We start from the raw sequence: 26,205 nt of genomic DNA on the forward strand, positions 1-26,205 counted from the left end.
TCACAGCGTGGCCTGATGAGTGGTGCTAGGTCCGCACCCAGGAGCCAAACCTGTGAACCTCTGGGCCTCCGAAGCAGAGCACACGAACTTAACCACTCAGCCACAGGGCCAGCCCAATACACAGTTTTATATCTTATTTTACTTAAAATTATATCATGAGCATTTTCACATTTTAGCAAAAATTCTTCGTACAAAAATTAAAACAGCTTTTGCAGAAATATTCCTTCTAGTGGCTATATCACATTTGACTTAAACATCCTCTTTGAAGGATCTTAGTTATGTTCTCATGTTTCTGCATTATAAGTGACGTGGAGATCAACACCTTAGATGCACAGCTCTCTGCTCTGGGTCCTTAGAATATGTTTCCAGAATGGAAGTTCTGGGTCAGAAGTATGAACTTGTCTAATGCTCTTGATACCAATTGTTAGATTCCCTTCCAGAAAAGCTGACCTGTTTCCAGTGGTATCAGCAGTTTCTGATTCTAAGAAGCCTGCCCTTTGCCTGTTGATTTAGCATCATTGCACTGCTCTTATCCACCCTATACTGATTTTTTATTAATTAGGGGCACTAACCTCTTTCATATTTGTTACCAATATTTCCTCTCTTTTGGTTTCCTAGAAAACAAAACTTTTTCTTGTCAATATATAATCAAATATATTGCTTTTTAAGTTTAAGCCAGAATTTTTTTTAGTTTCCTTGTTTTAAAACGCATTGAGGATTTAATTTTTTCTATGGTATGAGGTGAGGGTCTATTTTTTCCCCCAAATAGTGAATTTTCACATTCCGCTGATAGAATAATCTGTTACAGATCCATCAATTTCTGATGACTTTTTTTCTGATGATATAATAAGTTCTGACAGGTACTTGGCCTATTTCTGCTTGATGTCTTTAATTCTGTTGATCTGACTTTTCTTGTGTGAGCCACAATGATTTTCTGTCGTTTTTTGTTAAGTTTTAGAATGAGCAGCGTTTTTCTTTTTACTTTGTTCTGAAAAAAGCTATTTGTACTCTTTTTTTTCCAAGATAAACTCCAATGATTTTATCAAGATAAAAATATGGCTTTGAGATTTTACTGGGATTGTCTTAAATTCACAAATAAACTTGAGAAGAATTTATTTCTTTACGATATTCAGCATTGCATCAGGAATGGAATATGTTGATCCATTTATTCAAGTTTTATTCTTTATGTCCCAGTATAGTTTCTATATTTTTTACTTTTTCCAGTGTGTGTCTTATTAATTTTATTTTAATTAATAATATATATACATGTATGCAAGCACTGATTATTTTGCATCTTTAATTCCAATAGTTATTAATTATTGGTTTTTTTGGAGGGGTTTTAGTGTACTTGTACTGCTTATATTGACTATAGCTTCTAGGGCAATTTTTTTTTTTTTTTGAGGAAGATTAGCCCTGAGCTAACTTCTGCTGCCAATCCTTCTCTTTTTGCTGAGGAAGACTGGCCCTGAGCTAACATCCGTGCCCATCTTCGTCTACTTTATATGTGGGACGCCTGTCACAGCATGGCTTGCCAAGCGGTGCGTAGGTCCATGCCTGGATCTGAACTGGTGAACCCTGGGCCGCCAACATGGAGCATTCGAACTTAACCACTATGCCACCGGGCCGGCCCCCAGGACAATTGTAACTAATGATTGTGGGAGAGAAAAAGGGATGTGCTGAGTTTTATTCAATACTTTTTCCGGTATTCATACATACCAGTTTGGTTTTCATATTAAAGTTACTGTGCTACAATTATATATTTCCAAATTTTAAATTATTCTTGCTCTTCTGATATAAATTCACTTTGATTTTAATGTTATCTTTTTAAAAATGTATTTAATAAATTTGCCAGCAAGTTTTCCTTTAAGCCCTAGGTAAAAAAGTCCATAGTTTCCTTTGTTATTCTGGCTTTGTCAAGTTTAGGTCTTCTGTTAGCCAAGTTTCATTCGATAAATTAAAGCTAACTTGTGTACTTTTCTCTGCTCTGGGGGAGTTCACATGGCTGGAAAATTTCTTTGAAAGCTTAGGAAACTCACTGAGAGAACTCCTTAGGGTTCGAACTTTTGAGGGAAGTAATTCTTTTATAACCTTTCGCATTTCTTCCGTGACTGTGGTCTGTTTAGGTTTTCTATTTTTCCTTGAGCAATTTTGTTAACATATTTAGTAAAAAACCCTTTCATTTCATTAAAAGTCTAAAAGTTTCAACAGAGACTGGCCCGGTGGTGTAGCAGTTAAGTTCCTGCACTCTGCTTGGTGGTCCAGGGTTAATGGGTTTGGATCCCAGGCACAGACGCAGCACCGCTTGTCAAGCCATGCTGAGACAGCATCCCACAGACAAAATAGAGGAAGACTGGCATAGATGTTAGCTCAACAACAATCTTCCTCAAGCAAAAAGAGGAAGATTGGCAACAGACGTTAGCTCAGGGCCAATCATCCTCACCAAAAAAAAAAAAATATTCAACAGTACATCCTGAAATTGTTTTAATCTCTTCTTATTTATTTTTCTTTCTCTTTTGCATTTCTAATTTTGTTTTTCTTCTTTTTTTATTGGTTAGATTTGCCAAAGATTGATCTATGAATTGCATGTTTGTTTACAAAATCAACTTAAAAAATTTTTGATGCTGGCAATTATGGAGCCTTTTGTCAAAAGAAAGGCAGGGGCTGTAACTTTATAGATTAGAAGCAAAGGCGTTCTGAAAGCGTAGGTTGTTTCCAGTGAGCTGAATGCTTGATGCTTGCGGTGAATTGCAGCTGGATACCCGTTGCTGTTGTCAGGTTTTTCTTCACTTCTGCGTTGATTCATTTCAAAATTAAATAATATGAAAAATGAGTTTAAAGGTGGCACGTTAGTTACAGCACAAGAGAGGAATAATGCAGAATGAAGCAATTATTTTTCATCTCAAGAAACACTATTTATTAATATAGAGAACAAGGAGCTCTGTAATTCGGTAGCGAACTTTATTTTCAGATTCACTATTTCTTGGGCTCTTGACAGTAAAAAAGACCCGTGTTCTACTTATTATGTCTGCAAAACAAATAAGCCCCAAATTCAACGATGTCGGTGACAATTTATTGTGCTCATGAATTCTGTGGGTCAGCGATCGAGACAGATTAAGGCAGGGATGTTTGTCTCGACTCCAGGATTTGTTGGGTCTCAGCTAGAATACTCAAAGTCTGGAGGCTGGAATCTCCTGAATTCATTCACTCATGGTGGTTCAGGTTGGCTGTTGGCTGTCGGCCTCAGTTCCTGTCTACGTGGCTCTTCCCCATCTGGTCTCTCCCATGGGCCAGTGTGAGCTTCTTCACAGCTTGGTGGCTGGGTTCCAAGGAGGAGCATTCCGAGAGAGACAGGCAGAGCTGTACCTTTTCATCACCAGGGCTCGGAAGTCACAGAGCACCACTTCCATCATACTAACCATTGGTGGAAGCAGTCATAAGACCCCAGATTCAAGGGGAGGGGAAATAGATCCCACCTCTGGATGTGAGTGACAAGGTTTCGGAAGAGTTTGTGGGACCAGAAATGATGCTAAGGCCATTTTTGTACAGTACAATCTTCCACAACCAGGAAAGTTCTGGAACAATGGCAAAAGGTGTAACCCCTCTGGATGGGCATATACAGGTCAACCAAAATAAAACAAAATCAAAGAGCAGTTGAAAAATCAAGCTGAGGTAGGAAATAATCAGTGCAATAAAGATGGCGGATCTCTTAATATCCATCTCTACACTTGGATTTGTACCTTCCTAAATTTGCCCATTCATTTTTAGAATATTTGTCACATACTAATCACCACACAGACCTAAAAGATAGGCAATTTAGTGAGATTCACAACTGTGTAGCAGAAAATGATGGTGCCACAGATGTCTATGCATATAAAGGTGAGCCTCAAAGAGCCCTGACCACAACCCCAGTTCTCCTGAGTAGTTTCAGGTTATATAACTCTGTTGTCTGAGTTCTGTGGTTTGATCTAGAAAAAGGCAGTGACTCTAACTGTGGCTCTGCAGGTGAGAAAGATCAACTGCCCAGGGGAGACAGAACAATAGAGAAAGGTGTTGGGTGGGACCAGAGTATCGCCAGGTTGATCATGAAGACGCACCCTCAAGGCACTGGGGAGCCACCGGGGGCAATTCAGTGTGAGCAAAAGGACCAGAGTCGTGCTTTAGAGAAATCCCTCCAGGAGGAGGGCGGAGGGTGGGTTGGTGGAGCAAGTAAGAGAGTCTTCCTGTAACACCCTCAGGGGCCATTCAGAAGACCAAACGGAGCAGGGGGATGCCACAACTCAGTGCCCTGCCCACCCCTTCCATTGATTAAGGGGATGGAGAGTAGCCCACTTCTCTCTCATAGCTGGTGAGATAAAAGAGGGGGGATCAAGTGGAACCAGGAGAGAACCCAGGGCAGAGAGGCCAGGGAGCCTATTGCAAATAATAATAATTATATAAATAATATTCATATTACATGTTGAGTGCTTCCTGCAGCTCGTGCTAAGTCCTTTACAGACCACTGTAACAACCTGGGGGGGTGGGCATCCTCACCTCCAGCTTACAGAGGAGACACCTGAGGCTCACCCAAATCATGTCCCACAGGCATAAGTGGCAGAACCAGGACTGTGGGCAGCCTGCCCGGAACCAGAGCCCTGGCTCATCAGGCTAGGCAAAAGGCCTCCCAAAGGCGAGCCGAGGCTTTGCGTTTGCACCTGGACCAGCACAGCTCACCAGGGTCAAAGGCCAAGGAGGTCTTCTCCAGCGAGAAGTAACACCACTCGCCATCCACCAGCGCGTATGCCTGGGAGACCAAGGGAGCAGGCGGCAGCCAGCCCTGGTGAGCTTCTGGGGAACAGAGTGATGGAGGCTCTGTTCCTTAGAAGTCAAGAGCAATGTCAGCCTGTAACCGTTGACTCTAGAGGAGACAGCGAGAGGAGGGAGCAGGAATGCCTCGGAGGCTGCAGCTGACCAAATTGTTTAGTGAGAATTTTCCGTACAAAGGGCCTACAGATTGGAAGGTCCCACGGTGTCGAGGGCAGAAAGGGTTGCATTTCTGTTTTGATGAGCTGAGGTAGGGCAACCAGATGGATTTGCCCAGAGGTCACTTGGGCAAGTAGGGAGTCAGGATGCAGGAGTTTGACAAGGATGAACGATACTTCTTCCGGCCCTTTTTCTGTCCCCACTACCTGCAATGAGTTGGCCTCTGAGGGCACAGCTTCCTAAAAGTAATTTCTGAGCAGACCCTGGCCTACTCTTTCTCAGTCCTTGCCTTCAAGGGTGTGGGGGACCTTCTGTGTCCTGTAGCAAGAAGTGAACAGTGGCAGATGTTGTCATCTGTGGCTCCAGGAACCTGGCTGCATAGTGGAAGCCTCTTCGTTTCTGTACTGGCCATTTTGTAACAAAGATGGTTCCTCCCTCACATGCTTCTGAGATGTATGGCACAGCTTGAAGCGCGCTGATTAATATCTAACCCTTTTGACCTTCTCCCCTAGAGAAGGTCACACCGTCACAACCTTCAGAGACACCCTGGGGAGTAATTTACATTCTGTTTCCGTCCACTGGCTTTTCCTGAGTACCTGGCAAGTGGGGTGTGTGCTGCCAAATTTGCTGAATGGACGAGTGGGCGGACAGCTGATAACAGGAGACAGTGGCAGGGTCTTCATGGCCATCCTCAGGGTGACTTTTCAGATTTCTTTGATTCCCTGAAGTCCAATATTTGTTTTCTACGGCATCGCCTTAGCTGTTGCAGAAGAGGCTGCTATAAAATCGGTTAACACTTTCCAAGACGTGGAGAATATAGTCATGTATTCTAAGAGCACAGTGGTTAAGAAGACAGACCCAGGAGCTGGGCCGTTTGGGGAGATTCTGGCCTTGCCTCTGGGCGGATCTGTGACCGTGGGTGACTCACTTCGCTCTCGATGCTTCAGTCTCCTCCACAGCGGCGGGAATCAGAACGCTTAGCTCGTGTTGTAAAGTGGTGGGACGGTCTCTCTAAAAGATCTACAAATAGGATCTCAACACTCTACACAATATGGTTCTTGTCTCTAAGAGCTCAAAAAAACTTATCTGTTATTATCGTTGTAAAATGCACTCCTTCTAAATTCCCTGCCATGGTTCCAGTTGCCCATCGGTGTCTGTCGCTTTCCTGCTACCTAATAATGGCCTGGCCTCCTTCTACTTCCACACGTGAAGGATGGTTGGAAGGAAGAAATATAATCTGGGGTGTATCTGTGTGTGTGTGTTTGTGGGTCTTTTTGTCTTCAGAAAGCCCCACAGGACCACTTCAAAGTCAGAGTCTACAGTCCAACTGGAGAGAAATGATTAAATATGCATCAATAAATGCATGCAGTGGGAACAGCTATTAAAAATTGGGGGTTTTTTTTCAGGAATTTTTAATGACAGCTAAAAACTTATTAAGTAAAAATGCCAGGAAATAAAATGTGAACTGCAACACAATCTCAAGTACACAAAACACATATGCCAAGAAAAAAGGCTGGAATGTGATGTGATGGTGGTTCCACCTGAGGGATAAGGCTTTGGGGGGATGGGTGCTCTTTCCTTCGGGTTTGTCGTGGTGTGACATTGCTCAGGGCTGTGGTAAGAATTGCCAGTTCCTGGAGGAGCTGACGTGGTTGAAGTTTCCATCCTCCAGGAAAGTTCTGGAATAGCTGTCAATTGGATGATTCTCTATATTTCTCAAGCCCCTCCGAGGAGCCTGTTTCTTTCTCCTTCTCTTAAAGTATTGCTTAAATTATTTTGGACTAGAGTACTTAGCAGGCATTGGTTATCTTAATTAAAGCTTGTAAAGACAAAAAAGAGGCAACGTGAGTGAAGAGAAACTCCTAACGCTGTAGAAATAAGCAGCTAGACTAGAAAGTAGAGAGATGGAGGGGGTGGGGGTGAGGAGAAGGCAAGCTCTACCTCCAGCAAACATTTAAGAAAAATTTAGAAATGGGTATAGGGAGAGGTGTCGACTGCATACTGATTTGAGATAAAGGGGGTGGCCTTTGAAGGTAGCCCAGCCAGGCAGAGACCCTCAAGGGGACAGTGCTCTGAAACCTTGCTATTCATGGTGTGTCCCCACCATCGGTGCCCCCTGGAAGTGTTAGAAACGCAGGCCCCACCTTCTAGAGCATCAGAGCCTGAACTTAAGGAGGTTCTTGGGTGACTTATGCACATCAAAGTTCAAGAGGCAACACACTGAGAAAGGGACTTTCAGGTGGCTGTCTGCCTGGTGGGTGAGAGGAAATGGCAGCTCAGAGAATTCTAGAAAAGGGAGGGGAGGGTTTGCCTATGGTTGTTTGCAGCGGCTCCTGGCGCAAGCCAGCCAGCAAGACAAACATTGGGGTTGATTGTTGGCATCTGCTCCCAGGTGAACCAGCTCAGCCACATTTTAAACCGTCAAGTCTGAAATGATGGAAAGGCACCGCTTCATAATCGTTTTGGCTCCTGCGGTATCTGTTCAATATCGGTGCTCAGCGTAACCAAGAATCATTCCTGCTGTGCTGCCGAGGGAGAAGACCTTCACTTCTGGATTTATTTCAGCTGTTTAGGGAGAGACGTTCAATGATCTTGATTTCCCCGAGGGAGAGGGAAGCTGGCCTTGGAAACATTTTCTCTGCCTTCTCTTTCGAAATCCGCCTCAGGGGACCACATGGCCACCGCTTCCCACAGAGATGGAGGGAGAAATCCTGCCAGTTTGGAAGGTGAGAGATGCCGGCCTCTCTCCCATCTCTTGCTGCTTCCAGAAACTACTGGGGACTCCTGGGGACAAGTGGAGGAGCCTGTGTGCTGGGTGAAGAGCTGCTCCTGGCAAGGGGAGATGCTTACACTCCGCTGGCCTCAGGACCCCAAATGGCGGGTGATTTTCTGAGTCCAGATCCTTTCTTGGATTCTGCATCCCCATCTCTTAGGGAGCAGAAGAGAAACATCCATTTCCAAAGTGATATTCTGTCAAAGCAGCTGTGACAGCACAGATAACTCAGCAGTCCCACGGGCGGTGGGGCTCCGACCGTACAGAAAACGAACACGCTTCCTCGTTCTCAATTGACTGTGTGGCTTTTTAAAAATAAACAAGGAGGACCTCCTAGGGGGCAGAAAGATTTGGATTCGTTAATACTGTATCACTTTATCTTCGACATCAGTATCGTTTTCATTTTCTTCAGCAGCCTCAAGGCCACCTCAAAAGGCAGGTTTCTGACTGATTTAAAGAAACCTCAGAGGCAGTAGATGTGTTTCCCTCCGTGTCTGCCCCAACGTCCTTTCCAGCCCTCCCCTCTGCCCACACCACACCCGTCAGGGTACCAAGCCTCCCCCCACCCCCATCGCTTCCTAAGGAAGTGGGTTCTGCAGGTCGGTGGACCTTGACATCCCAGAAAGGTGAGAAGTTGGGTGGTACCCACACAAAGCGGGTGCAGAGCCTGGGGAGAAGGCCTCCCGTGTCCGCCCTGCTCTGGGCCTCTCAGCTCTGCCCTGTGTTTATTGCTCTGATCAGTGTCTTCCCTTTCACGCCACTCAGTGAGAGAGACAGGGACTGTGTGAGATGAACTTTCCTGCCTGCTGGGCATAGATCCAACAGAAGCTGGTGTGGTCTGACTCCTTCCCAGGCAGCAAGCAGGTCACCCCAAGCCTCGTCATACCTCAAGATGGAGATGGGAAAAGCCTGGGAAGATTCCAGAGGAAAAGCAGAGATCTGGAAACTCAACCCCGGGGAGTCATGGCCTGAGGGGGATGGGTCCTCGGGACTAACCCAGACCCGTGATCTCAAGGGAACCTTCAGTTCATGGAAGGCAGCAGATCCCTCTCCGCCACCGTTCCCCCGGGCTGTGCCCCAGGCGTAGCTCCCTATACTCCTCTCCCAGTTGTCACACTGTCCCGCCTCACTCCCATCGGGCAATGCTCAATGGCCCAGGGGAACTCCATAGGCTGTGCCTGGCTGTTTTTGTCCAAATCTCTGTGCTCTCCCCAGGAATCTCTTACAGCATTGCTGCCACTGCTCCCACCACCACCACGGTGAGCCTGCGCCCTTCCACCACCCACCCGCCTGTCATCCCAGTAGCCCGCTTTCCTGCAAGAGGGGATCCCTCCTTCCCGTTACAAAGGGCCTCTGACCCCAGCAGCCCAGGGCACCTGTGTACAGACTGAGGAGGGAGGAGTCAGCTCCCAGCTCCTCTAGGACCCGGGAGCCTGGAATTCATATAGAGTTAATTGGTTGGTAGTTTATCTTGCTCGTGTCTGCATTAAGAGTGGGCTCCATTTCCTAATTTTGAAGGGTCTCATTTTACATAGACTCAATACATATTTCTCCCAGGATAATACTTTCTTTTTCTTTGTTTAAATGGTTTAAGCAGAGGTGCGGTGCTAAACATCTGTCTGTGGTTTCCACTCTTATTTAAACTCCATTTTTATACTTCTTGGAACTTTTGAACTTTGAGCAAGTAAATAAGTGCTCAAATACACGTAAAACTCTTTAAATGAACAGACAGAAACGATTACAAGACAGAAATATTTTTATGCACTGTGGTAAATTCAAAATCAGTGACACGCTTAGAGTTCCATGTTACACAATTCCTAAGTTCAAAGTCAAAAAGATTTATAAGAGGGGGCGGGCCCGTGGCACAGTGGTTCATTTCGCGCACTCTGCTTTGGCGACCCGGGGTTTGCTGGTTTGGATCCTGGGTGTAGAAATGCGCCACTTATCAAGCCATGCTGTGGCAGGCATCCCACGTATAAAGTAGAGGAAGATGGGCACGGATGTTAGCTCAGGGCTAATCTTCCTCAAAAAAAAAAGGATTTATGAGAGCTCAAACACATGCCATTCACATACACAATCTCTACGTTCCCGCCAATATCAATATTCGTGAATAGGCATGGCCTTCGCAGGAGGACACTTGCTGGAATGATCAAATGGAAGCCATACCCTGCCGAACGAAGCTTGGGGAAGCATATCTAAAAGTCATGTGTGTAGATGACACAACTCTTTCCTTCCCAACATGACTGGCCCTTAAACTTTATGGGTAATATTCACATGAAAAGTACACCCAGCTGAAGCTTGGGGAAATATGTCGTTGTCTTACTCATTCATTCCACATATACCAGTGGAAGCCTTTGTCATGTTTTCATCCTAGTATCAAGGCCATGTGCTGCTGTGTTGGCCGGGCTCTATCTGATTTCTAGGAGTGGAGACAGTAAGGCATAGGTTGCCATAGTTAATAGTATTCAACTTGTTTATCTTCATGATGTCTACAGGTAGAAAAAAGGAAGCCAGTACAAATGCTTCCATAGCACCCTGTTGAAATCACTTGGGCCTCATACATATTGATGGACATAGAGGCTCACAATTGGCTCTCATAATCTAGTTATCATGAAACTCCACAGGTCCATGTCTCCTGCTCGCTGCTTGAATACAATTCCATTTTGATTACTCGGCACTCTCCTGTCTGCCCTTCTGCACATCCTGCTACCCATGAAATGCTGTCTCATTTGTCCACCTCCTGACTTCTGCTTACTGCTCTCCTCCTGTGGTCTCTCTGCTCTTGACCACTACTGGCTGAATAGGTCCAAATGACTGAAGTTTGAGTCTGTCCTGAAAGAAGAGCTGAGTGGTCCAACTGGACATGATCCAGGGTGTCGCATCCGTGCTGGGCAGGACTTCCTTGCCAGGATGTTGCATAAGCTACTGGACCAGGAGACTAGCTCTCCTGGAACCTTCTGGACCGCTCTACCTCTGGACTTCATTTTATGAGAGAAAAATAATGTCCTTAGTGCTTAAGCCATTTCAAGCTAGGGTTTGCCCTTATTTGCAATCAAGCTCATCCCGCTGGTATAATGTTTGTTTCATAGTTGAGCCTTCCTTCTTGGGGACCACCTGCGTATGAATATTCCTAGGGTGATCATGTAAAAAGTAGAGTGAAATCATGCTTGTGAAAGCCATCTGAAAGCTCGCATGTTCCCTATCGATGCAAGGCCGGGCGATTATCACTGCTCAGGCATCCCCAGAGGGAGAGCAGCTCCAGGGACCCTGCAGGAAATGATCAGGAAACACAGGTGGAATTGCCTCTGTAAGATCTCGTGCAGGACACAGGACGGCCCAGGGAACCTCCTAGCTTCACCCTGAGCCCTTCGTTTGCATGTCTCCCCTTCAGCTAAAGAGACTCTATTTTCTGAAGTTATATTTCCATCAACTCAGATTCTAACCTTTTCCCAGGGAAAAAAAAATGCTCTCTAAAAATTCTCTCCTTGCAACCTCTGCATTGCAATTAGGCTGAAGTTGTGTTTGATTTGCAGTTAACAAGGAACAGTTTAACGGGGGGCCACAGGCTTGGGGTTCCAGGTTGGCAGCAAGGCAGCTGTTGCTCCTGCTGAACCTTCCTGCCAGCCTGTGACCCCTGCCTTCTCCCTGGTTTGGGGCCAAACTTCTAGGGACCTATCCCGTCAGAGGTGATTGGGTCTTTCTATCTGTGAGGGTTAATTTTATCTGTCCACTTGGCTAGGCTATGGTGCCCGGATGTTTGGTCAAACACCAGTCTAGATGTTGCTATGAAGGTAGTTTTTCAGATGAGATTAATATTTAAATCAGCAGTCTTTGAGTAAGGCAGATGACACTCCCTAATGTGGGTGGGCCTCATCCAATCAGTTGAAGGCCCATAAGAAACAGACTGAGGTCCCCCAGGGAAGAAGGGATTTGAGCTGCAATATCAATTCTTCCCCAAGTCTACAGACTGCAGGCCTGCCCTGCAGATTTCAAACTAGCCAGCGCCCACAATCACATGAGCCAAGTCTTGAAAATAAATCTCTAACTATATACATATATGCACAGCCTACTGATGCTGTTTCTCTGCGGAATTCTAATACACTATCCAAGGACATTTTCAATCTTAAAATTACATTTAAGCCTAGTTATCCATGAGAAGAACGTCAGACAAACCTCAATGGAAGGTCATTCTATAAAATGCTTGACCAGTACTCCTCAAAACTATCAAGGTCATCAAAAATAAGGAAAGTTTGAGAAACCCTCACAGTCCAGAAAAGCTTAAGGAGACACGACTATGATCCTGGGACCAAAAAAAAAAAAGGGTTAAAACTAAGGAAATCTGAATAAGGTATGGCCTTTAGTTAATAATAATGTATCAATATTGGTTCATCAGTTGTGATAAATAAATCATAGTAATATAAGATGCTAACAATAGGGGAGACTGGGGGTGGAGTAAATGGGAATTCTCTGTGTTTCTTGGCAATTTTTCCATAAATCTAAAACTACTTTAAAATAAAAGTGCATTTAAAAATATATTTATTGGGCCGGCCCGGTGACACAGTTCGGCTTCGGTGGCCTGGGGTTCACCGGTTCAGATCCCGGGTGTGGACATGGCACCACTTGTCAAGCTGTGGCAGGTGTCCCACATATAAAGTAGAGGAAGATGGGCACGGATGTTAGCTCAGGGCCAGTCGTCCTCAGCAATAGAAGAGGAGGATTGGCGGCAGATGTTAGCTCAGGGCTAACCTTCCTCAAAATAAATAAATTAAAAAATATATATTTATTGCTTTACTTTTCATACATGTAATTCATTCAACAAATCTGTTTAGAACACTTGCTGTCCGCCAGACATGATGCCATGTACTGACTACAGGGATGAAAAAACGAACCAGGGGCCTGCCCATGGGGAACTAACAGTTGGCAAGAGACTTTAGACAAGGGAGCACACAGACAAATGTGTGATTATGACGTGCGAGGGGGGCTTGGAGACCACGGACAGGGGCTCTTTCAGATTAGGTGGTCCAGAGAGGTTCCTGGAAGGAGTTTAAGGATAAGAGGAAGCCAGTCAGCCAAACGTGTTGGAGGGAGGGGTGGAGGAAGGTGCAGAGACATTGGTCCACGCAGAGAGAACAGCACGTGCGTGGCCTCTGTGCATGACGGAGCTAGCCTCATTGGAGAAAGGAGACCGGTGGCTGGTGGGGAAAGGAGGGTGTTCAGAGACGAGAGGAAAGCAGGCAGGGGTGGCACTTACCCCGCGCTTTTCTGAGCTTGGAATGTGTTCTTCACCTGCAGCAGGAAGCCATCCCAAGGTGACGTAATCTGATTTACTCTATAAAATGTATTTTCATTATTGAAATTTTAGAAAATTCAGAAAAGGATGAAGAAGAGCATCATCGACAGTCCCTTTATTTTGAAATAACATTTGTTACCCTGTTGGTAAATTTCCTACTGTCTTTGTATTCAGCTGTCTTCTTGTTCTTTTTAAACAAAGTATGCATTATTATATATGGGTGTTTTCCCATAACTTAAGATAGTCTAAAAATCATCTGTCTGCATGATATTCCAACATAGAGCTATGCCATAATTTATTTAGCCATTTCCCTGTTTTTATTGTTTCCGCCATTGTAAACGACATTATGATAGGCCTTCTTGTATATAAAGCTGTTTTATCTGTATTAATTGTGTTGTGGTCACTGTCCACTCTGCTTGATGAATTTCTGGAAACGTGTTTTTTGATGTGTAATGAAATCTGCCATTCAACAGCCCTCGACAGCTGGACCGGCTTCTTGTTGAGGCCCCACATCTCATTTCTTGAAGCCATAGACACATGGCCCCAGCAATGTCCCTGTGAGCAGTCTATATATGGCCAGGAGCATAAGTACTTTGTGAAATGCTGCAACTGTTGCAAATATATTTTCTAATGCTCGCAGACAACATTAACATTTTCCACAGAAGAAAAATGCCCAAAGTTTGCTTATAATTGTCTTCATTCCTATTATCCTCACTCTTAATGATGCCATTTCACTCTTTTGCATTTTACTATTTCATTTATTGAGAAACAATTTTGTCATTTGGGTACATCCGATTTAAATAAATGAACTCAGACATTCAACCAACGTGATTCATTTTTATGCCGATGCTGTGGGGTGGGTGTTGGTGGAATACACAAGGCATGCAGAGACAAAGGTTAAAGGCTTTCTCAACCTTTGAGGGTTGTCGGTTGTGAGGGATGTCGGCTGTGTGAGCATTATTCTACACTTGACATTAATGTCACAAATGATGCTGTGCTTGATACGGAAACTTGAGAATTTCCCCACTGAGCTTACCGGTTGTCTAAAAGATAAAGCAGGTCAGAGGGGTAAGAAGAAAAGCTCCCGGCAAACTCATCAGCTTGGCAGGTGTGGCAGCCCTGTACTTGAGGCTTTTTGCTCAGCTCACATCGCAGAATAGCCAGTAGAGGCCACGTGGTCTGCCAGGCTCACTCCTGTGGCCAACCCAAGAGCAGCCGCCCCAGCCATTCACTGGCCATTTTACAACAGAGATGCTGTTCAGATGCGGGGGGATGCGGGAACACAGTCTCACGGGTCTACTCAGATTTTTTTATCACACCCTTTCCAAATCTGCCTGTAGATAAATCACACCATGTTGATTTTATCAAGATGTGAAATACTTTGTAAACATGTGAGTAATCATAGCATCTATTTAAAGACGTGTGTGGGTGTGTAAACTATGGGGGGATAAGAACTTGGTTTTTCTAATCTTTGAAGTGAACTTTTTTCTTAGTTGAGGTCACATTGGTTTATAAGATTGTGTAAATTTCAGGTGTGCATCATTATATTTCAGCTTCTGCATAGACTGCATCGTGTTCACCACCAAAAGTCTAGTTTCCATCCGTCACCATACATATGTGCCCCTTTACCCCTTTCATTCTCTCCCCATCCCCTTTTCCTCTGGTAACCACCAATCTGTTCTCTGTATCTACGTGTTTGTTTGTTTATCTTCCACATATGAGTAAAATCATACAGTAATTATCTTTCTAGATCTGCCATTTTGTTTAGCGTAATACCCTCAAGATCCATCCATGTTGTCACAAATGGCACCATTTCTTCTTTTTTATGGCCAAATAGTATTCCATTGTGTGTGTGTGTATATATATATATATATATATATATACATATACCACGTCTTCTTTATCTGTTCATCCATTGATGGGCACTTGGGTTGCTTCCAATTCTTGGTTATTATCAATAATGCTGCAATGAATGTGGGGTTGCATATATCTTTTCAAATTAATGTTTTTGTGTTTTTTTGGGAAAATACCCAGAAGTAACTCAACAACAAAAAACAAACACCCCAACCTAAAAATGGGCAGAGGATATGAACAGACATTTTTGTGAAGAATATATACAGATGGCCAACAGGCTCATGAAAAGACGTTCAATGTCACTAATTCTTAAAGAAATGCAAATCAAAACTATAATGAGATAACCCCTCATACCCATCAGAATGGTTAGGAAAGTGGACTTTTAAAGAAAGTATTTTTATTTCAATTTGGAGCACTTTTCCAGTTTTTTCAAATCCCCATGTGGCAGGTAAAATTAATAAAGGAAACAGGGATGTGTTCTTTCAAAGACTGAATGGATATCAACCTCATCTTATGATTAAATGACAAAATGTAGACTCCGCAGATTTTTATCTTCTTCAAATGAGTGATGATGTTGTAAATTTTCCTTCACCATCGGTTTGGCCTCTCAGCAGCAAATGACAGACAGGCCACTTCACGTCTCCAAAAGCTTCCTTGTCTTGGCTTCTTTCTCATTGTACTTTCCTGGTCTTGCTTTCCCCTCACTGGCTGTTGCTTCTTGGTTTCCACACAGGGTCCCATTTCCTCGACTCACCCTCAGAATGTTCACCTGATCTAGAATTCTGTCCTGGACTCATTTCTCTCTTCACCCTTATCCTTGGTGGCCTCGTCTTGTGTCAGGACTTTGAAATGTGTCGACAGCCCAATGACTTCCACATGTCCTGTCTCCAGCTCTGACATCTCCCCACAACTCCAGACCCACAAGTCTGACTGCATACTTGATGCGTCCCATGACTGTCCCATTGCAATCTCAAACTCAACACGGCCAAAACAGCTCCCGATTCCCACCCATCCAAATGCCCCCTTCCTCTGTATTTGGTCACCTCTCTTTCTCACTCCACATATTCAGTTCATCAGCCAGTCCTACTATCTTTGCCTTCCAAACATACGCAAACTCGCCTACTTCTATCTCCATGACTTCGATCCTGGTCGGAAGCACAGTCCTTTCCCATCTGGCATGCTGAAGTGGCTTGTACCTAGCCTCCTTCGTTCCGCTGCTGCCTCCCACGCCCACGAAAATGTGCTCTCCACATTTTAGTGAATTTTGAAGCATTGGAATTAGATTATGACAGTCCTCTGCTTAAACTTCTCTGATGGAGCTACATAACAGAAGCAAAATCCAAACTCCCGTCCAGCTTACCTGGCCTCTGCCTGCCTCTCGGAGTCACCCTCTATGCTGTGGTCTCTGTGGCCTTCCACGGCTCTTCCTCCAAGGCAAGCTTTCTCTCCAAGGGGCCTTTGCGTTAGCTCTTCTCTCTGCCTGGAATGCTCTTCTCTCCATCTTTCCTTGGCTGACACTTGTTCTTTAGAATTCAACTAAATGCCGTCTGCTCAGAATTTCTCCTTCACCACCCAGTTAGCACCACACCCTATCACACTGCCTCATGTTAGCTCTCTTTGTAGCCCCTCTCACTATCTGACATTTTTGTTGTTTGTTTGGTTGCTTGATTATTGGCTGTCTTATGGCAAACAATGCTTGTTCATATGGAGCAGGATCTTTCTAGAGCCCAAAGGTGATGTTCAAAAAGTAATGGGGAGGGCCAGCCCCATGGCCTAGTGGTTAAGCTCAGCACTCTCTGCTTCGGCTGCCTGGGCACAGACCTACACCACTCATCAGCCAAGCTGTGGTGTTGACCCAGATACAAAATAGAAGAAGACTGGCACAGATGTTAGCTCAGGGCTGATCTTCCTCAAGCAAAAACAGGAAGATTGGCAACAGATGTTAGCTCGGGGCTAATCTTCCTCAGCAAAAAAAAAAAAAAAAAAAGTAATGGTGAAACAAACAATTTGGTAACCATGGATATTGTTTCATTGCTTACAGAAATGTTCATAACGTGTGTTGCACTCCCCAGCCCTTGCCTCCTTCTTCATTACAGGATGTATCTCATGAGACAAAGAAGACAAGTATTCGTTGCTTCCTGTGGGCTCTGACATAGATAAGATGGGTGATGGTTGTGGGCAATATCAGCACAGCTTGCTAGCTACAGATCTAAATGTCAGACAGAGACCTTATCATAAAGGTAGGCATAGATTGACTCTCATTTAGAAAAGTTCTTAATTCTAACGCTTCTAATTTATAAAATGTCAGGACTCAGTGTTACCGGGCGTTGCCCATAAACCACCATTTGGTCTGTTCCTCTGGGTTTTAAGAGCCCTTTCTCCCTAGTTACTATACAGACTGGCTTTTCTTCGCCATTATAGTCTACAGTGAGATGGAAAATCTATGTGACTTGTTCAATTCTATCAGAAGGGAATAGACCTTTCAAAACCATTCTTGAACCCATACAATTCCACTTATCTAAGTCACGAAGAAAATAAGAATTTGACTGTTCTTTATGGAATATAAAAAGTTAAGCAACAGGTTTGCCACATTATTGTGATCTGGGGTTATAAACTTCTTTTAAAAATTGTTTTTGTCTTCTTTACTTGTTTTGGATTTTATTTTTTAATAATACAGAAAACCTATGCCAAAGACAACTTCTGTTTATTGTGTAATCGAAGTAAAACATTTACAGATATTTATTTGGTATCAACGCACATTGTCAGTCCTTTCAAACTACCTTTTCGTCAATCCTGAGTTCTTATTTTTGAGTCTTCTGTGATCATTTGTCTGTAAGTCCATAGCCAGAGGTTCATTATTTGAGTCCTTGCACACCTGGAACTATTCCACCAACAGAGGACAAACTTGGTTGCATGTACAATTTTTCAATCGGCTGTAAAACCTATACTGCAACTTTGAATTTATTGTTCTTGTAAAGCCCAGGGCTTTGTGATTCTTTAGGTTTCTTTTTCTCTTATTCTGATCCTAAATTAAACCATTCCAGGCATAAATGGACAGGGATAGGACAAGTTGGCCATCCACATCCACATTAGCATGCTTGGTGTACCGTGTAAACCATTTATCGAATTAGCTGCCCAATATTGTTGTGACATTTCGGCAGCCTTCCATTTGAATGGGGTCCAACGTACAGTACTAATTAATCCATAGATGCAGCCGATCAGCTCCCATCTGTCTCTTCTGCTGGTGCTGGTTCTCTGAGACAGAAGATGCTGCCAAAGGGTTAGGTTACATCACTCTCCGTCTCCTTGTCTTCATAGACTTTTTGACGTGCAGCTTTGGGTGTGCCCCGGGCAGCTTGTGGACAAACTGGGATAGCCCTCTATGGTTCATTGTCGCCCACTGTGCCACATCTCACGTTTCTTTCCCCGAACAGTTCATCTCTACGCGTGATGCTCTCAGACTGTCTAGGAGGTTATCCTTGGACTTGTCATAAGATCTGACTACTCCGCAGGAAGCCAGCAATTTAGACAAAATTCACACGCAATGACTTCTCTGGCTACTAACGAGGGTTTGGGGTATGCCTCCCTTTGGGGATAAGCTCTTCTCCCATTAGATTGTCAGAAACTGCTTCTCTTCCTACCGTTTCCTGGAAAGTGCCCCACCTCTACCCACTTCCTTCTCCCACCTTAGAGAACAGAAGCTTTTAGGCTTGTTCTTTTTATATGGTACTGTTTCCTCTTTGCCTTTCCTTCTTATTGTGAAAATACTAGGCGTTGGACCCCTCCACCCCACTCCTCCTCCCCTAAAAAGAGGTGACAATGGAAAAACCTCTCACCAGCTTTGCCCAGGGAGCATCACAATGCAAATGAGTCAGCAGAGGGCTGCGGGCATCTCCTCCTACAGACAGAGCCCATTCCGTCTGTCCACAGAGAGAAAGAATTGCATATTGTCTCTGTTTAACAGGTTTCCTCCTGGCTTTGTTTATGTCTATCCGCCCGTTTAGAATGCAAGTGGGTTCAGGATTCAGCGGTCAGATGGTCTGCTGTGGAATGACTGGCATCCTCACCCTCTGCCTCCCAAACTCCAGGAATGTGAGGAGCACCTGGGACGATGATGCAAACGCAGTTCCTGGGCCCTCCCCCCAGACAGAGATCCAAATTCAGTAGGTGGTTGTCAGCTCTAGAAATGTGTCTTTTTTGAAAGCTCCCTGGGAGTCCTGATCATCAGTCATCGGGGAACCTCAGAGGATTTTTGCATCTTCGATCTGCAAATGCCTTAGGGATTAGTTACGTCAAGCCTCTGAAGGAAAACAGAGACCCAAGACCACATAGCTGGGGGGGGGGCTTTGTTAAAACACACGGAGAGTAGTTCAGTTATGTCCAGCACGCTCATTTAAGAAAGACAGGAAGCTTTCCGTTACATCTTAGGAAAATTCGCATCACCATGGCTTAAATTTTCTAATAACTGCGCCTAAAGAGGCAAACCTCTCGTACCATGGAGATGCAACTCATCAAACGATGAGGTCCTGAGAACCCCGGAGAGGCCAGGTTTCCCTGAGAAGTGAGGGTGATGTTGAAATCAGTTACTTCACTGCCCCGATAAATTACAACATCATTATTTGCATTTGCATTTTGGTCCCAGAGCTTCAACTTGAAAACCTGATTCAGGAGTGGGCGGTAGACGGTGAAGTCTATTTGAAATACAACACAAAGGCTTAGAAAAAAATGACTTGCTAAATTGAAAATCCTAGTGAGAGCTTCAGTGCATATTGGACACTCGCTGAATGTTTTTAGGCTAAGAGACTGGAAAATCATTTAAATAAGAGGAGAAAGTATGATGTCTTCTTTTTTCTTATTCTCCTGGGTGATTGAATCATATACATTTATTGTGGGTGACAATCATTTTTAGAAGGCATTTTGATGTTTTGAGAAAATAATTTTAACCATTTATCGCAATGCCTGGATTTCTTGTGCTGTTTAAATTAGATTCTTAACTAACTGGAGTCAGCATGAGCGATACACAACACATATAGATATAAGAGTGGAATCAACTAGGAAAAAGATGATCAGTCTTAATTGGAAAGTAAAAAGTTAATGTCTAGAATCCATGAGAACGTGTGGGTTGAATCCTTCCATTTACCCATCAGCCATAGCAACAAAGTGATACAGAGTCAGATTTTAAAAAATCAAGTTTTGTTGGGCACTCTCACATATAATTGAGCGGTGACAATTATACTCCTGTCCGGAACAGGCGCTTCAGAGAAAGAATGCCAGCTATGCAGAGCAGCCGACAGGAATGTGTTCACCTCTTAGCCCCGACCTGGGGGTCAGAGGGAGACATCCCTGGATGAGGAGCTTTGAAAGTAGAAGATAAACATGATGGATAACAGCGAACTTAGAGAACAAGGGCCAGGTTCCAGGGGAGGCTGGGATCCTCGGGCTGAGCATCTGGCCGGCCCCGGGGGTGCATGGACTCAGGTTTCTCAGCCCCTTTTCTGAGCCCCCACGTTCCCAGGTGCTTCACAGGCGTTTGCTCAGATTTTCACAACAATGGACATTGACGCTTAGGAGGGGAAGTGCCCCCCCAAGGCGCCAAGCTGGTGACTCCGTGGCTGAGCAGGAGCCCCAGCCTGGTCTGTCTGACTTTCTCACTTTATTGCTAAAATGGCTTTGAAGAGCCTTTGACTTTTTATCTTGAAATCTAAAGATGATTGAGAAGCCCCTTTAGAAGCCCCATTTGTTCCAACCGTCTCCTGTGGGGGTAAATCAGAGACCGAGGTTGTCTTCTAAGGGGGGTAAATTGAAGCAGGAGAGATTGTGCTTGGGGCTGGGTGGATGGGAGCCAGCGGTGGTCATGACAGTGCCCACTTACACTGTTGGTAAAGGCCGCTCTAGGAAAGGCTCCAGCGCTGGCCCAGTCAGAGTCGCTGTCCCAGGCCAAGGGCAGAAGTGATCTTCGAGGACCCCATTTAAACCCATCTCCTCACACTGTCATTCAGGGCTCCTTATACTGTGGCTTCTGCTGCTTCTCTTAAAATTCCCTTATGTCTACTGCACCGCAGAGAACTAGACTCTGCTGGGCCCCGCACGGGTTCACGGCTCCTTTTCCTGCCTCTGGCATTTGGTCTGTCTGCCCAGGGCTCATGCCTCCCTCCCGACCCTCATGAGGAATTTCATTCCATCCTTTAGAGGCCAGCTCAAAGCCAGCCCCCTCGCCTTGACAAGACACGAGTCTCGATTCCCCAGGGCATGCTGTTGCTGTCTCTACTCTCTGCCTCCTGTGGTTGATCCACCCAATTAATGCCACATATGCTTATTACTGAAAAATTATTATGCAATACTCAAGACATCCTCCAGTGAGGATCAATTAGCTTTTGGGGGCATCGTTAGGAATACACCTTTGCTGAGTATTAATCTATTTAGTCATTATTTCTATCAAAGCCCAGATGGTTGCCTCTTAGGCAGACAGGAACCTCCTCAAGCTGGCTGAGTCCTTGAGTCTCCACTCTTGTCTTTCATAACTCCTGACTCTTTGGCATGACACGATGTTCCAGACTCATTTACCTGCCCCGTACACAGATGAGCCATTTCTCCAAGCAGCCACGCTTTCCTCTGTTATCAGACTTCTTAATTTTGTCGAACTGTGGAGTGTAAAATGATACCTCACTGTGGTTATAATTTGTATTTCTCTGACACTTAATAGTATTGCGCATGCTTTCATGTATTTATTTATCAGTTACACTTTCTTCTGCTGTCATGACTGGCCATGATTTTGTCCAATTTACATGTATTATAAGTGTGCATGTAGATATATGTATATTCCTGTATATGTATACACACACATATGTATGCCTATATGTTGCTAATGGATTTATAGTTCATTATTTATTCTGCACGGTAATCACTTAGTTATATGTTTTACAAATATCTTCCTCTACAGTTTATTACTTTATTATGGTTCCTGTTGTGGGACAGAACTTCTTAATTTTATCTGGACAGATTAAAAACGTTATTGTTAAGGGTCCGGCCTGGTGGTGCAGTGGTTAAATTTGCATGTTCCACTTTGGCAGCCCGGGGTTCACCGGTTCAGATCCCCGGTGCGGACATGGCACCGCTTGGCACGCCATGCTGTGGTAGGCGTCCCACATGTAAAATAGAGGAAGATGGGCATGGATGTTATTAGCTCAGGGCCAGTCTTCCTCAGCAAATAGAGGAGGCCTGGCAGCAGATGTTAGCTCAGGGCTAATCTTCCTCAAAACAAACAAACAAACAAAAAACGTTATTGTTAAACAAAACACGTTTAGAGGAAAAGACACAAAATGAAAATGTGCAGCTCAGTGAATCATCACAAAGTGAACACTCTTGCAACCACCAATGACATTAGGGAGAAGATCCCCACCAGACTCTTGACCAGACCAGTCAAGCTCTTAACTTTTCCTTGCCTCCGTTGCTGTTTAAACATTCAGTGTGAAAATCAGGAGAGGCTCCTCACCCCCATCAGAGCTAAGCCCTCACAGAAGCCCCTTAGACACAAAGAAATGCTGCAGACGGGCTTCCACGGGCTCCCCAGTCACTCACCACCTTCTGCCTCTCCCCAAAGGTAACTGCTGTTCCGACTTTTAAGGCAATGGCATCCTCACCTCTGTAGTTGTTTCTCTAAACTTGTGTCTCTGGCCTCTGTAATTTAATTCTGCCCATTTGGGGGGCCTTTATATAAAGGGAGCTGCACGGGATGATTCGTTTGCGTTCTTTCACTTGACTTTTTCAGAAACTGAAAAGGGGATTCTAAAATTTGTATGGAACTCAAAAGGCCAAGAATAACTAAGACAATCTTGAAGAAGATGAAGTCGGAGGCCTTAATGTTACTGGATAGCAAGACTTGTCACAAAGCATCAGCAACAAGACAGAGCTTGCCATATTCCATCCTATGAATATACCACAATTTATTCATCCACTGTATGGTCGATGGACGGTTGTATTGACTCCAGTTGACGGCTCTCATGAGTAAAGCTGATACAACACTCTTGTGTCCATCTCTTGTAACGCATGTGTAAGCATTTCCTTCGGGTACATGCCTAAAAGTGAGACGGAAGGTAAGTAGTTTTCAGCAGAGTGATGTGAATTCCCTTTTGGTCCAGATTATCCAAGTTTATGACTTGTATTATGTCCCAGCTTAATATGTTGTCTTATGTGAATATCCAGTTGTCCTGGAATAGTTTATCATAAAGATTACCTTTTTCCCACTGCTCTAGAGTGCCATCTTTGTCATAAGTTAAGTGTTCATATACGCTATTTCTCCTACTTGTCTCCATCCCAAAACTCCTAACTCATGTGCTGGGTTGAATCGTACCACCTTCTGGAAATGTTTACTCTGTCCTTTCTAGGTGTCCCCTTGAGAGTGGCACACCCCGCTGTCACTTATCACTTTGACTGGGGGTAAGGTCCTCAAGATGCCCCTAGGTCGTTCTCCCATGTGCCCCACCCCTCTCCAAATTCCCGCACGCAGTGAGTGCATAGTCAGCAGTCTTCATCATAGTCGCGCTGACATTTATCTAGCACGAAGTATTATTCATTCATATCTGACATATTCCTTACAAGCTCTGTACAAAGTAGGCACTTCTGGTATTCCACCCTGAGACTGAGGAACGGGGCCATTGTCCAGGGAACGGAGCTAAGAAGTGGTTAAGCCGTCAGTCGGGCTCCAACACCAACTGGTGCTGTGACGAAAGTCACACATCCATTCGTGAAGGTGTCATTGGTGGAGCCTGCACCCTGAAGCTCTCAGTTTAGATCTTCCAGGAGTCCCCGCCCTCCTTGCATTCAGCAGAGCACACAGGTTTGGACTGATCAAGCCTTCAAGTCATTCCATCGCCTGGTCGCTCTTAGAGGAGTGGCAGGTACCACTGTCCCCCTCAGCTGTCTGGATGCTGTGCAACTTCTCCAGCTGTTGGGGGCAAAAGCAGAGCCGTTTCTTTTCTGGGCTCTACCTCCACACAGTGTAGCTCCCTGCTTCCTCTCCGTGGAACTCCATTTCATTTCTTATTGTGTTCAAACTTCCTCCCTTTGTGTCGGGATTCCCCTGTGTCCGGTCAAGCTCTTAACTTTTCCTTGCCTCGGTTGCTGTTTAAACATTCAGCGTGAATATCAGAGAGGCTCCTCACCCCCACCAGAGCTAAGCCCTCACAGAAGCCCCTTAGAGTCAAAGAAATGCAGCAGACGGGCTTCCACAGGCTAAGAGCAGTGTCGCCATGTTGGTAACTGCTTCTGGAATCCACTGTAGTGTTAGAGGTGATCGCTGGTCATTTTCTTGTGAGAAATCACCTCAAACCAACCCAGTTGATTAAAAGGATTGACAGAACTTCAGAGAAGAAATTGAAATCGAATTCCTTACACGGGCGAGTTTTCAGAAGGGTCAGATTCCAAAGGTTCTTTTGCAAATTGATTTATCTGCAAATCAGGAGGCTCTTTTTCCTCAGAAACTGGGCTAATCATAGTATAATAATTGTTAGGTCTACAGAAGTTTGTCTTACCTCAAATGATAGACCATTTTCATGAAAGATGCAGTAAACAATGCAGTTTTATCACGAATAATTATGCAATTTAAAAAACATATCCTAATGAAAATAAATACAAAACAATTTCAGATGCAGAGGACAATGAAAATGGAACCAGACTTTTATGGAGATATTAAGAGGGAATTCTCAACATTTTTAAGAGTTTTATTAGAAATGAGATATCATATCTAGTTTCACCCAAAAAGCAAGGCTCTCCTTTTTCTTAAACAACTGAATTGATAGCACCACTTCACATACCAACTGTCAGAAGGACTGACATTTATCAGATTTAACATATCTTTTAATTTAAGAGGTAGTAAAGCCCTTGGTAGGTAGTCAAAAGTATGTGTTACTTCAGGGGCTGGCCCGATGGCACAGTGGTTAAGTTCGTGTGCTCTGCTTTGGCAGCCTGGGGTACACAGGTTCAGATCCCAGGCGTGGACCTACACACTGCTCATCAAGCCATGCTGTGGCTGTGTCCCACATACAAAGTAGAGGAAGATTGACACAAATGTTAGCTCAGGGACCATCTTCCTCAAGCAAAAAGAGGAAGGTTGTCAACAGATGTTAGCTCAGGGCCAATCTTCCCCACCAAAAGAAAAGAAAAGAAAAGAATAGAAAAGAAAAGAGTTACTTTATTCTACCAACAGAACTATGAGAGAAAGATTATTGTTCCCATTGTAGAATTGTGGAAAGTGAGGTTCAGAAAGGATTAAGTTACCCATTAGTAAGCTGCAGAGATTGGATGCAAGTTACATTCTTTCTAATATCCCAAGTTGCTTCAGAAAGAGAAGGAACTGAACAGAGGAGAAGAAAGAGAAATGCGTGTGCTAGTGTGAGGAAGGGAGAGAGGTATGTTCTCCTGCGCCCCTCACCGAGCTGTAGTAGTGGGTGTTTCCTGAGTGTTCATCATCTGACTGGTGCTTCTCATGTCTTATTCCTTTAAATCTTCACAATAACCCCATAAATTAGATGCTTCTATTATCTCTCCAATTTTGCACGTGAGCACACTGAGGCACAGAGAGGTTATGCTGCTTGTCCAAAGCCACATTGCAAGCAAGCAGGGGAGCTGGGCTGTGCACTCAGAGAGCTGCTCTGGAGCCAGGTGGCTCGGCCGTCTGTACACAGCCCCTGCAGGTGGCTTCAGAGAGTGAGCGGCGCTCAGAGACAAGAGAGAAGACAAGCAGACAGGGCAGTGGGGTGTCACTGGGGAGAGAGACTGCTTCAGCTGCAAGGTCTCTCCCAGGAGCTGACACGCAGTCAAGGCTGGAATGAAAAGAAGGACAGCGTGCGACATCCTGCGGGGAGGGCCTTCATGAAGACAGAGAGCCGGGGCCGACTGTGCTCGGGAATGGGCTGATCCAGCCGCCTAGAACGCCGTTCTCCCCCGCTTCCCTCATCACCACTCAGCCTTTGCCCTCTCCCCTCGGCCTCTCACACACGGGAGCCCAGGGAAAGGATGTGACTGCATTTGTACATTTGGGGACTTGCCAAGATCTTGAGCAGCATCTCAGCAAAGAGCCACAGTAATGGCAAATGCAGGGAGAGGCTCAGGTGGAAGGGACGCAAAGGCCCTGTATTAGTCAGGGCTCTCCAGAGAAACAGAAGCGATAGGAAATAGAGGATAGATGATATAGATAGGTAGATAGATGATTGATAGATAGATAGATAGATAGATAGATAGATAGATAGATTGATAGAGATGATAGACAGAGAGATGACAGATAGATAGATGGATAGATAGATAGATGGATAGATAGATAGATAGATAGATA

General features: G+C 44.6%; 1 long non-coding RNA gene across 2 annotated transcripts in view; it reads left to right on the forward strand.

The window, feature by feature from the left end:
* LOC123278517 (uncharacterized) overlaps window positions 1-23,122 on the forward strand; it is a 34,044-nt gene extending 10,922 nt beyond the window's left edge. Inside the window, exon 3 of one of the 2 annotated variants that reach the window (XR_011495496.1) lies at window positions 22,645-23,122. This is a non-coding gene — a long non-coding RNA (uncharacterized lncRNA). Of the gene's footprint in view, window positions 1-7,351; window positions 8,093-22,644 lie in introns of those variants that run through there. The other variant, XR_006515933.2, reaches the window with a different exon arrangement.
* Window positions 23,123-26,205: the final 3,083 nt, after the last annotated feature.

The sequence above is a fragment of the Equus asinus genome, chromosome 19, assembly GCF_041296235.1.
Source record: "Equus asinus isolate D_3611 breed Donkey chromosome 19, EquAss-T2T_v2, whole genome shotgun sequence".
NCBI classification, from domain to species: domain Eukaryota; kingdom Metazoa; phylum Chordata; class Mammalia; order Perissodactyla; family Equidae; genus Equus; species Equus asinus.